The following is a 17,530-nucleotide window of genomic DNA, read 5'->3' as shown; positions in this document are numbered from 1 at the left end:
GGGGACAAGTCAAGGATTTCTCCACTACCCATCTGGCACCTGATCCTGACATTATAATCTTTATTCTTTTTAAGATCATTCGTCTCCCACCCCCACTCCTCCACGCCAAAAGATTTCAATCTCCTGCTATTTGTTTTTGTTTAAGTGGCACCAAGTGGAGACAAACCCCTGAGCTGCTGTCCCCTGGGACTTGCTCCCACGGGTGATCCCATGGCCAGCCCCGTGCCCGGATGCAGCACAGCCATGGTGTTTGCCACCTCCAAGTCCCCAAGAGCTCAGTATCTTCCCTCCCCGCTCTGCTCTGATATTAATGCCTTGGCACATAAAAAATGCCAACAGATGCCATCAAGTGTAAAGAGACAGGTGGTGTCAGTGCGTCAGAGGAGGGACTTCCTCCAGAAAGATGGCACTTGCTGAGTTCTGTGGGCTGCCCATGCAAATCCTTCCCCGTGTGACACCTCTCTCCTTGTGAGACAGCCCTGATGTCCCTGTGAGCCGGCACGGTGCCACTTGCAGCCCAGCCAGAGCAGCCAGGGGCTGCACAAAACCTGGTTCTCCACGGCAGCTCTGGAAAGATGTTTCCTGCTGCAGCCCTGTGTCCCTCAGCTCTCAGTGGGACACGCTGGGATGGGTCAGGGGTCCCAGCTGGGTCCCTGTCACTGCTCTGTTGGGTGAAGGGGCTGCATCCTCAGGTGGTGTGGCCAGAGCTCCTAAAGCCTTTGGTTTGGTATTCTGCAGCTGCAGGGACTCTGTTGGGTCAGAGGTACAATGAGAACATTAAACATCAAATCCAAGTTCACTGATCTCCCACAACCTTTTCACTCTTGCCTTCAGGCCAGAGGTTTTCTGTGTTACCTCCTACCTCGTCCTTATTTTGTTTCATTTATCCAGTCATAAAAATATTAGATGAGCTGTAAGCCCAGACCTCTTTTTCTTTGGCATCAAAATCCTTCAACAGATAATAGGCTTAATTCTCTAATATGGGCAGACAGCTTAATGAAACAGCTAATCCCCAGACAATGAAAAAGAAGATTTTTTGTCTGTTTTTTTGTTATATGTCACTACTGACCTTTTATATAACTCACCATTATATCATCGCTCTCGTGTATTAGTTCAGAGCCCTGGATCCCACGTGGAAGATGTGGTTCTTTGACTTTTGTCTCCCTTATGGGTCAAGTGGCTCAAATCTCATCCTTTTAACAAATCAGTGCCAATGTAGGTGACCCTACTTTCCTCCTGTACCTGTAAAATATTACTATAAGGCTGTATTATGTCATCTTTTCCATGATCAGGAGTGTGTTGATGCAAACACAGGAACATCACTCTCAGCTCCCAGTGCAAAATGTGTCACCTACTGAAATTGACTGAGAGAAGGCTAAAATCGAATAGCTTTGCTCTTACACAAATATTTGCCTTTCTAAAAATACTTTCAGATGGCACTAAGACCACTGGTCTGTCAAGCTGTGATTAATTTTCTGACAGGATATATCAGGGGTGAGCTGCATGTCAGAAATCCCCTGCCAGATCAGCCCTTGCACATCCCATTATGTCCAATAACTTCTGCCTGATGCTTTTCAGCATCTTTTCGTAGGCTAGAGGGTTCCTGACTTTGATTCCAGATAGAAGAGCTGCTGGTAGTCTGACAGGGCTGTGGGCTGTGCTGCACTTGCCTTTTGTACATCCCTAGGAGAGCTGTCCTGCCAGACATGGAGCTACCAGGGGGTTGGGATGGAAGCAGAATGAATTATTTACACCAGCCGTGACTGAGTGCTCAAATATGTGTCTGCATGTTCTCTTGGAGCCAGTCTGCTCACAAGCTTTCACCAGCCCCACTTTGGCTTTTCCGAGTGTGACGAGCAAACTCTGCTCAGTTTTTAGGTTCTTTCTTAACAACTTCTGATTGCTTAAAGCTGAGGAGGGGCTCACCAGAAATATCACTGAAGGCAGAGCCTGCCTGTGGTAGCTTTTCAGGGAGATGAAGGGCACTTCTCCCCTCCAGAAGGTCCCTGTTCCTTCCCAGGGATACTGTAATCTGTTGCTAAGGCAGTGGCTGTGCTGTAACAGAGTGTTCTCTCTCTCTCATTGTGTTTATGAGCAGGTGGAGCAGAAATTGCTTGGTTTCTACACAAATAGCTACAGAACAAATGTACCAAAGGAAATGGGAGGTGGGCGGAGAAGATCCACAACATGATTAACATGAAAATAAAAAAGATGTGAGAACATGGCATGTTTGAATAGTAAATATATAAATAAAGTTAATCGTTGAGCACCTTCTCAGCGTGAGCAGTCCCATTCACAGAGGATCAGACTAAACATCAGGAAATCATAATTTTATTCTTAGCTCTTCCAGCAGCCTGCTGAGTGCTTTCAGCCAAGGTACTTTCTGATTCTGTGCTTCAGTTTTTCCATCCTTAGAGAGTGTCACTGATTCTTTGTAAAGACATATGAGAGCTGGTGTAGAAAAATACTGGGTGACATCTGGATTTTACTGTCACAAGAAGGAGGCATTTGGTGAAGCACTGGGAAGGGCTTTTTGCTAAAGATGAGTTCGGGAGCACAGCAGTGAGAGAAACAGAAAGTATGCACCAAAGGAAAACCATTCAGTGGGGAGAATGCTTGCATTTCTCTTCTGTGTAATTTTACAAGGCCAAAGAAGTGGAACCCGAGCCCTCTGCAGCCCGTTTGCATCACAGGCTGTGGCTGCAGCCTCGTTACCTTGACATTGGTGGAGCCCCTCGCTGGCAGCGCTGGCGTGAGCACAGCACGTTTTGCCATGTACCAGACACATTCACTGCAGAGCAAAACAAAGGCAGATGAAGTGAGAAGTGGGAGTCATGAATCATTTAAAAAGAAACAGCACACACAGAGCCCACTGTGAGAGGGGTGGGAGTGTCGTTGGGAGGGCTGCCAGCGGGTGAGGGCACAGTGCCACGGGCCAGGGCAGGGGCAGAGGGGTGGCACCTGCATTTGGAAGCTGAGACAGGCGCCTTCTCTCACAAACCCTCCTCCTGACCTGAAATTAGGGCTTCCGTGACAGATCAAATTAATTTCTCCCCATTCTCCTCACAGATGTGGGGTTTGGACAGGTTCAACCCATAGACTTGCACTGCTCTGCTGCCATGGGCCTGTGCCAGAGCCACCCACACCGTGCTCCTGGGAGGTGGAGAGAACCCTCTTCTGGCAAGGTTTTGTCTCTTCTTTGCATTTTCTCTGAGGCCAGATTCTTCCTTCACTCTCATGAGGCTTACACTGGTGTGGCTTCAGCGATTTGCCCTGGAAATCAGGGATCTCATCATTCCCTGCACTCGTATTTGCTGATCATCATCCAAGAGGGGTTTGCACATTCTGGGGTCCTTGGGGCTGTCCTGTGCAGGAGCTGGATCATCCCAGCGGGTCCCTTCCAACTCAGGATATTCTGTGATCCCATGACAATGCAGGGCCAGCAGTTTTCTCCTCCCCTTCTCTCCTCTGCTTGCTCTCAGAGGAGCTGCTGTTGTCCCATATTGCCCTGGGTGTGTAGCAGTGAGTTTTGCTCCTGGTGCCTTTAGATGATTGTGTGTCGTTCTCTGGGCTGGATGAAACAGTGAGTCCTGATAAAAATGGGTCACTGAAATCAGTGCTTCTGTCATTCTCTTTCTTTGAAACCTTAGGATATTAAAAGGTAATTCTTTCATCCATCCTTAAGGAAAGAATTCAAAGTTCTTGAAAGTCTGGGTTTCTGGGGTTTGGTTTTTGTCCTGAAGTACGTCCTGGAGTTCCTGTTCCCAGTATGGCAGCCTGGGCAGGGATCCTTTGGCTTTCTTCCCACATCAATGCCTTCTCCTGGACGCTGAATTATTCAGACTTTGCAGGATATTGGAAGGCAGTTTCCCTCCTTATTAGCAGGGGGTTAATTCCAATTACTAATTTTGAATTTCTGTTGTAGCTTATCTGATATTTTCTCAGGCACTGAGCAAATTTTGAATTTCATGAAATTCACACCACATTAAACTCTGTAGAAATACTCATTGTCCACATGGGGCTCTTCCACCAGAAGTGATGAATGTGTCATCAAAATTATGAATCATTGTTAGGAACAGTCTGGGCCATCAGAGACTGCCAGGTCAGTGGTTTTTAGAGGGTTTAGATCACAAGCACATTGTGAGTATTCCTGCATCATAAATAGATTGTAAAGCTTTAGTCATTTAGTTATTGCAATGGATGAAAATGAAAACTGATAAAAGAACATTTAAAAAGAACCCAGCTTGAGTCATCACACAGGACCTTTGTCCCACAGAGTGAAGTCTAGGAGAAGTCTTAGCCTCAAATCTTTCATTCTCTGTAAATATAATGGGTCTATCTTGCTTTTGGTTTTAATCCTACTTTAAAACAATTTACTGTATTTTGCCAGCTATGACTGCAAGTTCACACAAAAAAAACATGCTGAGTTTTGCAGAGTTTATCTAGTTAAAATAAAATTACTCTCTGAATTCATAGGTTTAACTGTTGAGTTTTATTTGAAGTGAAAGAAAGCAGGCTACCAAAATGATCCAATTTCCCTGACATACTGTAAAAGCAAATAGGAAAAAAAAATCAAGTCACTTAATGCAAAAGAAAAAAATCCAAAAAAACCCTAAAAAAAACCCCAACTGCCAAGACAACATTTTTAACACTTACACCAGACAAACTGTTGGATTTCAAATTGGCAAACAGTCTGTTATGACAGTCCTGTGATGGAGCAATTCATAGAAAGAAAACTATCAGGAAAACTCCACTCTAAGCAAGTGGGGCTTCTAATCAAGAGATGGTGCCACTCAAATCTAGATCAGAAAGGAGTCACAGAAATAAAAGATTTGTTCCACAGTGCAATTTGTGTGGGTAGGACCAGTGCCAGGGTGGAATCCCAAAGGCAGGGAGGTGATTTAAACCAGAACTGAGCCGTGCTGCCAGCGCCAGCCCTTGCACAGGTTTGTGGGCTGCTGGCTGATGTGGTTTGGCACTTTGCAACCTCCAGTGCTCTTGAAAAATGGAGAGAATTCAATAATTCCAATCAATTTTCTGATTCATCCTGCATTCTACAACACAGAGAACCTCTTTGGGTAGCCTTGAATAGTTGTTTCATTTCAATATCCCCTCACTTGAGAGCCTGTGGCTGCATTCCTGAATCTGGGAGGGATGGACTCTGCAGTGCAAGAGTAAGGGCAAGAATCCTGATACCCATTTCTTTCAAGCTTTCCCTTTGCTTAAAATACCTCCAGGTATTTCAGGATTTGGGCTTTTTTTTTTAAGTTCAGTATTGCCAATCTTATACTAATAAAGGCATAAGCCTGTACTTCAGAATCCTGAGTGGCATAATTACGACTGTAAAAATAGAACACTTTTTCATAAAGGCTGAGGTATTCAGATGACATTCAAGCAGCTGCATCTTCAAGAGAAATAGCACATATTAGGGCACTGCTAATAAAATTGTAAGTACTGGCAACACAGTGCTTCATGTAATCACAGCCCTCAGGATTTGTATTCCCCAGAGGAATTCCTTTGGACTGACAAATCCCCCTGCATCCAGTACATCTAAAACGGGCCAGTTTGGCACCTGGAGGCCACCCAGCGATGGTGACACCAGGCTCCAGTTTGGATCTGGCTTTTCCTTTTGTCACAGGCTCTCAGCGTTGCCTTGAGGAAAATCAACTTTTAACCTCCACTGCAGAGGACTGGGAGGAACATCCTGGTTCCAGGCCAGGGTTATGGACACACTGGGCTCTATCTCCCACGGGGACAGAAAGGAACTTTACCAAATTCCCCAGAATTAAACAGATTCTGGTAATGTTCTTCACAGCCCCAGCTTTAAAATAGGAGAGAAAGCACTGCCTTGTATCACAGAAATGTTCAGAAAATTAAAGACTTTGAAGCAGTTTGAGATCTAATCAGAAGTGCTACAAAGTGTCGTTAATTATGGTTAATTTGTTCTCTGGCTGTACGCAATTTTTAGCGTGAGGTTCTCTGATACAATGATAATGAGGACTAAACAGGGATCTTAATGTGATTTCTGTGATTGTCGGCATGAACTTCACTTGCCATCTATTTCCAGCAAAGTGTGCATAAAATTAACCATCACAGCAGAGAATATTCAACGAGACATATTGGAACAAAAGCTTGAACTGATGCTTATAATTGTGGTATTTTCTTAATGAGTGACAGGTGCTCTGGTTGACGTGACGTTCTCACAAATCTCTTTTTCATTCAATAGGTTGATTCACAAAACCGTGCCCTGTTTGTGTAACCAAACAAGTGGGTTAAGAAAAAAGAACCTGGGCTCTACTTTTCTCCTTAAACTTTTTTTTTTTCCTCCTGTTGTTGCTGAACAGCAGCAAGACTGCCTGAACTTTAAATCACTTAAATGGCTGTGTTACACCTACAGCTGAATGAATAATTCAGCTCCCAGTCACTGTCTGAATTTGATAGGAAGGAAAGGGGAGGGTCCCCACGGGGCTGGATGTGTGAGCAAGGGGGAAGGGGAAGGCTAATTAATTACACATTTGCAGTGGGGAATACTTTAAAAGAATCCACTTAAGTACTGTTTTTTTGTTACATATTGCTGATCACAGCTGAGAGCATAATACCACGGCAACCATATTCCTGGAAACTTAACTCTTTGGGGCCTGTCCACGACCAACCAAAATGAAGGGGAAAAGAGCCCAATCCCAAACCCAGCGTTGTGTTTCATTAGATAAATGCTTCAACTAAGGAATGATTCACCACCTGCTGATGTCACATTCATTGCTGGTGCAATTGCAATGTGAATTTCTTTTTTTCTCCATGTTATTTTCAGAGATTTTCTCTCTCAAAGCGGTGCTGAGCTGGCTGCCTCTCCCGGGGCGTTGAGGCAACGTGGTAGTATTGCCATTGACACCAAGGATGCAAATTATTTTTCTCTTGGCACGGGGAAGATTTTTGCTGCCAAGAGAACGATCTCTAGATTAAGCTTTTTTTAAATACTGTAAACTATTTTGGTAGTAGCAAATTACTGTGACTTGGTGTACGTGATCTCTGACTGTTTTTAAGGCCCCTGTGGCAGAGCTGCAGAGCCTTCCCCTGGACTTGTACGGTCATTTTGGGAAGAAACCCAGGCCCCTTTTATAGCCAGGCCATTCCCATTCTCTGCACAACAAACACCAACTGCAGTTGGAATTGATTTATTTCAAATAGCTCTGGAATTATCTCTCTCCAACAAAAAAACTGCCAATTCTGAGGCGATGTTTAATGACTGCTTTTGTTTCATATTCCCACATGGGGTTTTATCCTTTGTTGTTTTCTTCTCTAAAATTCGAGCAGACTTTGATCCTCCATTGCTCTGCATCATTAGTGAAGGAACCAGCTTCCTAAAAACCTGCTTTATTCCATTGCAAAGTTGGTCATGGTTGGATGTGTTTGGGAAGATGGTGATTATTGAATACCGGTGCATTTTGAGACACTCCAATATCCAGCTGGGAGGAACAGCTGGAAATTTACTGCCACAGGTCTGCTCCCCTTCCACCATCCTCTGCAGTACCTCCACAGTGGTTCCATGCAGTGCAGCCACCTCACAAGGCTGCAGGCTGCTATCCCTGATCTGTGTCAGCTCATTGAGGAACCATTCCCTAAGTTCTGAATTACTAGAATTTACCACAACTGTCTGTCACCTACACCTATGGAGATGTGGCAGTTCCCAAATAATTTCCCCTTCTGTCTCCCAGGGTGGGCTCAGCAATTTGTAAAATGTTTCAGAGCCCTTTGAGTGAAAAGTTGAAATGTTTTGGTTTAGATCCTCCAGTTCATGTGTAATATTTATTGCAGACATCAGGGAGAAGGAGAAGTGTGGGCCTGGGCCTCAACAGAGGCTTTAGGAGATGCTGTAACATAAAAGTTTATAAGAATGCTCAGAGTAATTTAGTTCTGGATTAAAATATAGCTGGCAGGAGAAATGGGCAATTACCTACTCTTTAATACAGACAGGGAATGCATTCTCCCTCCCAGCTATTATTGTCCATACCTATTATTTCAGAACCACTGGACACGGATGTGCCTCGCTGAGGCACAGCTTCCACAATGAGGTCACCTGCAGCTTGGAAGTACAGCTGTTCCCCTTGCCTTCATTTTTAATTCATGGGCTTGTTGTGGGTGTTAGTTTTTTTTATCTGCTGTTTATTCTGCAAGCCCCTTTTGGGCACATTGATGCCTCCAGCAAGCTTTGTGTGCCAGGGAATTATGGGTCCAGAGATTCTGCAAATCTGCATCCCAGCCAAAGCTTTTGAAAGCTGCTTCTTTTGAATGCCATGCATTCAGCTCACATTCCTTCTTTCCTTTCTGTCTCTCTCTCTCCCTCTTTTCCTTTTTCCCCTCTCTTCTCTCCCTTTCCCTCCTCTTTCTCTCCCTCTGTCTTACTCTTCATTTCCCCCCTTCTCCCTTTCCTGCATCCTTCCCCCTTTTTCCTCCTTCTCTCTCCTTCTCTTTTCCTCCTGTCCCCTCTCCCCTTCCTTTTCTTTTTCCTCTTTCTCACCCAGTGATGCCCCCAGTAATGATGGGAAACTGCACTGCACAGTGAACAACTTGGCTGGGAGGAGGAGCAGGGAGCTTTCCACTCCCTAAAAGATGAGCTAGAAACCTCTGCACAGGGTGATCAAGACTATTCACTGCAGCCTGTCCGTGGTCTGATGTCTGCGGGATTCCAGGGGCTCTAAATGCCCACTGGAGAAGGTGTTGTGCCATTCAGCTCGTCCATCCCAGCCCTGTGATGTCTGGCTCATGGCTCCATCCACAGGGATAACATCCTTCCCTTCCAGTCCTTTTTTTTCCCCCTCACTCCCTATTTTATTTTGAAATATTAAAGCTCTCTGGGTTTCCCCAGTAAATCAGTGTGTGTGTGAAGTGCTGGTTACTTGTAGCTGGAGGCTGTTTTCCCCCTCTGATGGACTGTGAGCATTTTGTCTAAAACCGTCTCTTCTCTCCATCCCTCCTCCCGTCCCTCCTCCCTCGCCAGCCTCAGCGAGCTCAGCTGCACATAATGACATCCAATCTGTTCAGGAAAAGAAAAAAAACAGGAGGGGGAGAATATTTCCCTTTGATTTATACAGAAGCTGAGTTGGCAGAGAGCTCAGCTCAGGGGTGGGTGGAAGGGGAACCAAAAAGCAAATTTGTGATGCATGGGCACACTCTCCCCTGGGGTGGTGCCAGCCAGCACAGCAGCCAAAGCCGCCGGAGAAGCTTTGCAGGTTCCGTGTGTGCGCCCAAGGCATCCTCCTTCCCAGCGTATCACCCTCGCCATGCAAACACACCCCCACAGTCTGGGGTTAATTTAATTTTAAAATGACATTAGAGATAACACAGGCCGGCTCATTAGCAGCAGACAAAACACACAGAGCCCTGCGCAAAGCCAGGCTCAGGCTCAGGGAGAGGTCAGCAGCCCCGGGCTCTGCTCATTCCAGCACTCAGCCCTTGAGCCGGGTCAGCTCTTCAGTGAGAAGGACAGGGCTGTGTTCAGGGGGGAAAGGATCATGGAAAAAAGGGAGGAGACTCTTGTGCTGCAGTTCAGGTGCTGGAGTGGGATTGTCTGGTGAAAATCATAATATCAGGTCAAGGGATTCATATGGATTTGTATCACATCACAGAGGATCTTCCCAAGCACCTTATGCCACATCTTTCATTCACTTAGGACAACATAAGAAAAGGAATCTTATGATATCAAAGAGGCCCTGGTGCTCTATCGGAATGCTTTGTGAGGGATTATAAGTGGAAGGGACAGCAGGAGGTCGATGCAGGAGGTGTGAGCTGGTTCCATCAAGTCCTGAGCAAGTACAAGAACATCCTGTGTCCATAATCTGATGTCTGTGCACCCCTTCACTACAATCCTGGGTGTGTCTCATGGACAAAACTGAGAAAAAACAACCAATGCAGTACTAACTTGCCACAGTTTATCTAAGATATAAAGCATGGAATGGAAGCTTGATTTCGTGTCTCCTGTGATGTTCAGAAATACCTGTTCAACTAATTATGGTTTGAATGGCATTTTACTAATAACTGTCTGGGTAAGTTCTGCCACAAGGCAGGGTGGTGTGCAGGGAAGAGAAGGTGCTGCAGACCCCAGCTGGGAATGAGAATGACTGAGAATGGGGGGTGTTTTACAGGACAGGCCCCGTCCACTCAGATTCACGGAACACATCCCAGCTAAAATGGCATTTCAGCCTAGTCTGAGGCCATGGGAAGGGACAGCACTGGCAAGTGAACTGGGTGTGAACAGCAGGATCCAGATTGCCATAGAAATTACCAGTGCCTGCTGTTATTAGGGATTGAACCAGCTGACCTGACAATAATTAATGGACAGCTCAGTGGAGGAGGATCTGTCTCCTTTGGAGAACCAGCCCCAAAGCCCAGCTGTCCTCCCTGAGCCCATACCCTGCATCCTCTGCCAGGAAAGAACCTTGGAATGCCCAGATATTCAATCCACAAATTGATGTGGACCTTGGTGAGATGTGACCACACATCTGCCCAGCCAGGGTGTGGAGGACAGAGCAGGAACACCCGTGTTCCAGCAGACAGGGTGCCCTGCAAGGTCACTCGTGACTGACACAGAGAGGCAGTGCCAGCACGGGCACATTGGCTGGGCTTCTCCTTGGCTCAGCCCCACCTGTGGACACGAAGCCATGCAGAGCCAGGGCTCCCAGCCTGCAGCACACTCAGCTCTCCTGCTGAGCTCCCAGGTTAAAAGGCTTTGTGCTGCACTGAGCAGCAGGGGCTGCTCAGTTCCCCTTGCATTCGTGATCCTGGTGTTTCTTTTCTCAGTGTCTCTGCTCCAAAGGACTCAGCAGATCCCACTGCATTTCAATATTTAATTCATAATCTCCACAAGGGTAGGTGAGCATTCCTATTCTCTAGGTAGGTCACCAGGGCATCCAGAGGTGACACAGTTTACCTAAGAGATGAAGTATGGAATGGAAGCCTGATTTTGTGTCTCCTGATGATGTTCAGAAATACCTCTTCAACTAATTATGATTTGAATGGCATTTGTAAGGCTCTGGGTCAGGCCTCAAGAACTTGGCCACTCTGCAGGTAAACACAGCCAAGCAGATGTTGTGAATTTAGTTCTGGGCACTTCTGGGCATGAAAGTCAGTGGGGCAGGGCATCACACATGGCAGACATGAATGCACAGACTGACAGAAGAGAATAACTGAGTCTATAACAATAATTCTATAGGCTTCACTTCATTGTGAGCAATATTGGAATATAAACTTAAGGATTCAAAAAAAAGTCAAGACTGCTATGCTGCTAGGAGCTAAAACACCCAGATTTGCAGCTGAAATAAATGTACAGGATGAGACAGAGGGTAGGGAAGACATAGATATTCCAAGCTCTGCCCGCAAGGAGATGGAACCTGGCTTCCCTGTCTGTCCAGCCAGGACCACACAGCTTCTCAGCTTCCATCTCAAATCCTCCTTTTTGTTGTCTCTTGTGCATTCTGTTGGTTCAGGGTGGCTGGGGGCTGGAGGTGGCTCTAAGCCTGGCTTTGGGGAGCAGAGCAGCCTTGAGCTCAGCACTTGCAGTCACTCAGTTCCCCAATGCCTCAGCTCCCGCTTCTGCTGGCACCTGTCCTGGGGACACTCTGTCATCTGCAATGTCCTGGGGGACCCAAGCCAGTCCCTGCCAGATGGCCTGTGGCCAGAACTGCTGGAAAACTCAATCACTGAGGCAAAGCCCTTCTATTTTACTCCTCACCACAGCTATCCAGTCTCAACACCCATTTAGGTGCTAATCAAAACCCTGGTCCTAAACTCTCCCTTCTACTCTTCTCCAGTTGTTCCCCTTTCAGTCTTCAGCTCTCCCCCTCAGTTGCAGGGTGAGAAATTAGTTTCCTACATAGATCTGTGTGTGTGTGCATCTATAAATAAACAGACCAATATTCTGGTAACTGAATTGTGCCCTCCCCTTCCCTGCCTCAGGAGCATCTTGTTCCCATCTCTCTCCAGCAGAACAGCGAGCCAGAATGAAATGCCTGATTCCTAGTAAGTACTGTCAGCACAGCAGCTGGGGAGAAGAATATCTGAGGGAAATGCACGAGTGCACTGGCATTTATTTATTTCCTGGGGATATTTATATAGCACAGACCTCAGAGCACAAGTGCACTTGATGTTTCTGTCAGCGAAGGAGGGGAAATGAGATTGGAACACCGGCTGCACCGTGCGTTTCTTGCACCCAGAACTGCCAGGGATGGCCCCCAAGGCTCTGAAGGTGACAGGGACTGAGTCCTCGTGTCCAACTGCTGCGAGTGGGAGCCACAGAGCCACCAAGGCTGGCACTAGAACGAGACTGACTGCAAGCCCTGATTTGACTATTGTGCTATTTTTTCTCCTCTAGGAAAAGTCCCTACAAAAGGGTAGTGTCACCATTTGTCAAAAGTACAGCTTTTTCTTCTTTACCAAGGCAGAATTCCTTGGCTTCCCTGGGATATTGGCCTGAGCAAACAGTGAGGGGAGCCTAAATTGGGTTTTAATAGTCCATGACTTGCAGTTTCTGGACTTTCCCAGCTCATTCCTCCCTAATCGCTAAACATCCCCATGCTCCCATTTCCTGTAAACTTTTCAGAGTGTCTCTTTCCACTTCAACTTTCCATGTTCTAAAGAGTCAAGGTCCAGCACTGAGAACTGGGTACGTGACAGCAGCACAGATCCCAGTGCCAAACTGCGACTCCTTTTCCTGAGCATCCGTCTGGCCCTGCGCTCCCGGGGCCGAGGGAAACTGCTGCCCCAGACCTGGCTGCAGGAGAGCAGCACCTGTGGTGTCACCTTGGCTCATTCTTGGTGCACACCAGAGCCAAGGCTGCTCCCAGTGCCAGAGAACTGCCTGCAGGAACATCCTGTGTGTGTCTGGGGGAAGAGGGAGAGGGAGGAAGAGGAAGGGCTGGGCTAGTAGTCATGCAAGAGGCTTCCCAACATGCTGCCTTCATCAGAGGGACATGCTGAGTAATTAACAGCCAACAACGCCAGACAGGGGAGATCTTTGTTCCTGTTTGGAGGGCGAGGGCTACGGGAGAAATTAGGAAGCACGGAGATGGGAGCAATTTGGCCTCGTTCCACCAGTACACACTGCTTTATTAATAGGAGCTGCACATGTTCCTGAGCCGTGGAGCCAGGCAGACACTGCAGGGGCTGGCTCCTGGCTGCTGTCAGGCAGTGATTTACCAGGGGCCACTCGCTGCCCTGCCACGAGGATGGGATGGAAGCGAACAAGGAACAACTGTCATGAAGTTGTTCCAAGCAGGAATTTATTTGCTAAGAACTGGTCTTTCAGCGTAGCTTTTTCCTAAAGCTGTTCAGACTTAGAGGAGTTCTAGGCAGATGATTTGTCTGCAGAGGCATCCCAGTGTGATTAAAATGCTCAGTATTCCTTCTTCTGTTTAGGAGCTGCCATTGTGGAAAGAACACTTTATATCCTACTTGTCTTTTCTTCACAGCTGACGTGCACCCAATTGTTTCTGTAATCGAGATAATCTGTACTCTGTTCTCATTAGATTATTCCCACCCACAAATATTCTTCATATGTCTTCAACCATGAAATGACCTGTTATAACACCAGCTGTCCCAGTGAGCCCACTGGAACTGGTGCTTGCATGAGTAAGGCTTAGAGCACTTGATCCCAAGCTATTTAGACTTTAGTCACTCAGTTGCTGTCTGGTCCTACAGGGAGGAGGGATGACTGTGTACAGCAGAGCAAGCCAGGAACATTTGATTCACCATCACAGATTCTTTTGCCCATGTCTGCCTATTTGATTTAAAAATATATACATGCCAAGGGGCTTGATATGTCTCTTGTGCCCGATTTAGCATCTGCTGAGCGTCCCGGAGCAGCCTGAAGTGTAACACAAGTCACTGGAGGATAGATTTGATAGAGGCAAAAAACAAAGCAATTGATACCCTCAGGCTCCAGAAATCTTCAAACTGATTCTTGCTGACTACAGGCAACAAAGCAATTCATGGCAACGTGGTTGAAAGTTCCTTTTATTTCAAAGCTGCTAAACCCTCCCTGGCACTTAAAGTCACTTTTCATAAGGCAAACCCAGTGAGCTTGCTGGGTTCCCAAGATCTCAGCCCCAGGAAGTCTTTAACAGGAGTCAAAAGAGACATTAAGCACTGGGGAGGAATCAGGGAGACATAAAACAGAAATTAGGGTTTAACATGGGGCCGTGGGGAGCTCAGCAAAGAAAAGGCAATTTCTTCACGTGTTATTTCCCTTCTGTGCATTCCCCTTTTGGTCAGACCTTCAGCAGAGCTTTTTCTGTGGAAGTGGCCCACTTTGCCCAATGAATGAAGTGCACTCTGCAGATGGGAGCTGGGGTGTTTGGAAGCGGGTGTTTGGAAAGTGGTAGCCAGATTATTTTATTTTAAGGCTCTATTGCAGCAAAAGGCAGGAAAACAGACAGGGGGAGAGTAGTGAGTGGTTCACTGGCACCGATTGTCTACCACAGCAGGTTCAGCACTTCAATTTGAGTGACTTCTCTCTCCAGATGGTTGGTGGGAGCTGACTACCCAGATCTTTGCATAGCATGCTCCATAATGAAAACGTATGGCATCACTTGCTATCTTTTAAGAGCTTTTTTCTTCAGCCCAAGTATAGCTCAGTGTGTTATGGATCCCTTCTCTGCCTGATGCAGAAAATCGGGTCCCTGTCACCCGCCCAACCAGGGACTGGGAGCTGGGAGTTCCTGTGTTCAAGGCAGACTCACTCATGCTTTTACAACTGTATAATGCCACAGGGATGAGGAGTAGTCTTCCTGCCACAGGGAAATGGGTAGAATGGCCCCACTTTTCCAGATCATGTTGCTACTTGGCATGCTTTTGTCTGACCTAAATATTCGGCATAACGAGGGGCTCATACCACCACACTGATTCTATGGGAACTGAGAAATTCTAGCAATCTAAAGAAAGTATCTCTGTGTCCTCTCACAAAGCACCAGGGAGGTGATAAATGGGCTTATAGAGGCAGCATCTTCAGAAATGCTGGATTGACACTTCCAGCTATTACAGGGTGGAAGCCACTGTCTGGCTTTTCCAGCAGTGCAGGATGATGTTACTTGCCCAACAGTACCTTCTGATTTTGTTTGAATAAGGATCAGAACTATCCCCTTCTGAGTTCTGGTGCCCAGAACAAGCTACTTCCCTCAATTCTGTAAAACAGAGAAAAAAGTCAAACAGGTCTTGCTCCAATATAAAATACAAGCTGTAATTCACTGTAATTTGGGGTCAGATAAAATTATCCTGTACACATCTTTCCATGTATCAGTTCCCAGGGACATTTTGACAGATATCTTGCCCAAAGCACCCAGGTCACTGTGTCCTGTTCATGTTCAACATAGAATTATTTCCATAACTTCTATTTCCATAAGTTCTATAACTTCAATTTCTGATATGAAAACCCACAAATCTGCCCTCTTTAATGTATCCCCAGAGTCTTTGAAGTTGTCTAGTGACCTTGTTTTTGGGTTTTTTTTCTCAATGGCATCAGGATTTTGCATCTAAATCACACGGCAAGCCTGGGTTTGATTGGATTCTGCTGATTTCTTCCCAAGCAAAAGCAAGTCCATGCTCCTCAGCAGCCATTCCCATGTTCTGGTTAAGCTCTGCTTGTCACACATGATATGTGTGACACACTGGATTCCCTTTGTTTCCTCCAACTTTTGATTTTCCATCTGAGATGTGGAGTGAACTGGGAAACACAATCAGTGGGAAGAATATACAGGAAATGGAAGCCATAAACAAAACTGCCTGGTTGAGTCTCCCTGAGGTCTGGAGTACAGTTGTTGAAACAAAGCACTGGTGACCCCAAAAGATCTGAAGCTAAGCAGAATCCTTTCAAGATGGAAATGTGGGACAAAGATGGCAGAGATGAGTTGGTAATGGCCTCGTCTTTTCTTTTGTAGACTCTATTCCAGATGGAGCTTTAAAATAACAGCAGCATGTTGGACCCACACAAGGGCAGCCTCAGAGTTAGGAAACCTTCATCTACTCTGAGACTCATGATGGGATTTTGTCTTCCTAAACCTGGAGAATTGCCTTTTAAAGATCCAAACAGTCAGGGCTGGAAGCATCTTACCAGAATAATTCAGCTGCCATTTCAGGGCTAATAAATACAAACCTTTATAATCTATTTCTGAGGCATATAAAAAGAAGAAAATACCTGATGTTAATATCTGAGATGGGCTTCAAAAGAGACACTGTTCTTCCTAGTCACAAAAATCAATAATCCTCTATAAGTGTCCAGATTTCAGCAACCAGAAGCTCCAGCCTTCACCCATTAGCAGGAGGGAAACAGGGAAATGCTGTTATTCTCACAGCAGGGTATAACAACGGGATATTACATGTATTTCTCAATGAGAGATCCTTGGTTTTGAACTTTGGAAAATCTGGATGCTTCTCAGAGATGTTAAAAAGAAAAGGTTTGGATTCTGCTTCATGGTGTAGGTGCTAAGCCAGCTTGAAAATGTTGTCATCATCACCAAATGCCAAAGTTCACCACACCTAGGAAAATTCAGCTTTTTCCTGCAGGGTGGTCAAACACTGGAACCAGTTTCTCAGGCAGACTGTGGAGTCTCCATCCTTGGATACATCCAAAATCCAACTGGACGTGGCACTCAGCAGTCCTGACCCTGCCTGAGCAGGGTGTTGGACCAGAAAATCCCGACCTCAATGATTCTGTGACAAACTCCATCCTTGTTTTGTGCCATTATGAGAATTTCTGTGTGACTCAAAAATTCTTCCATTCTAAGAATTTGGGAGCCTTAACATTAATTTAAGTGGGAGCAAGATCAAATTCCAAGATGTCAGGGTGGCAGAAAGCTCTTTATCTCATAAAGCTCCTGGGCACCTTTTACTGGAATTAACTCTGGGCTTTTTCCCTTCAGATATTCTCCAGCCTTTGCAAAGGAAACTGCAGTAACAAATCAGATTCTGCAGTACAGCATTTTAAGTCCTGAAGCAAAATTCAGCAGTTTTAGAGGGACAGCATAAAAGGGAATGGGGCGGGGGAAGTGGGGTGGGAAGTATTTATAATCCCTTTAATATTTTAAAATTTAATTATATCCAAATTGGGTTAGCGAGACTGACAAGAATACTGCATCTAAAGCATGGAGCCCAGAGGCAGCATTGGAAAATGAGAGGAGAAATTAATAATAAAAAACTCCTATTGCTTCAAGGCAGCAGACTGGAACACTGACATTCCATTACTCCGTCTGTCTGCTGAATTCATTTAGCATCTGTGGCCTAAATAGGCTAGTTTTAAAGAGGCATGCTCCAGTTTTCATGTTGGCAGGGGGTGGGGGTTGTCAGAGGATTTTTCTTCCTTGAAATCCCTCTTGGGAAGGCACATCAGGCTGTGGTTAACAGGGGAGAGTCCCTCTGACCTCCCAGCAGCTGTAGTTAAGTGATACCTTGGAGGGTTCTGTGAAGCCCTCAGAGTGGGGGCTGCAGCACTGGGGGCTCTGCAGGTCCATTTCCCAGGGCAGAGCAGGAGCAAGGACGTCGTGCATGG

The sequence above is a fragment of the Motacilla alba genome, chromosome 21, assembly GCF_015832195.1.
Source record: "Motacilla alba alba isolate MOTALB_02 chromosome 21, Motacilla_alba_V1.0_pri, whole genome shotgun sequence".
NCBI lineage: Eukaryota > Metazoa > Chordata > Aves > Passeriformes > Motacillidae > Motacilla > Motacilla alba.
The sequence above is the reverse complement of the archived record's forward strand: the minus strand, read 5'-3'. Positions refer to the sequence as shown.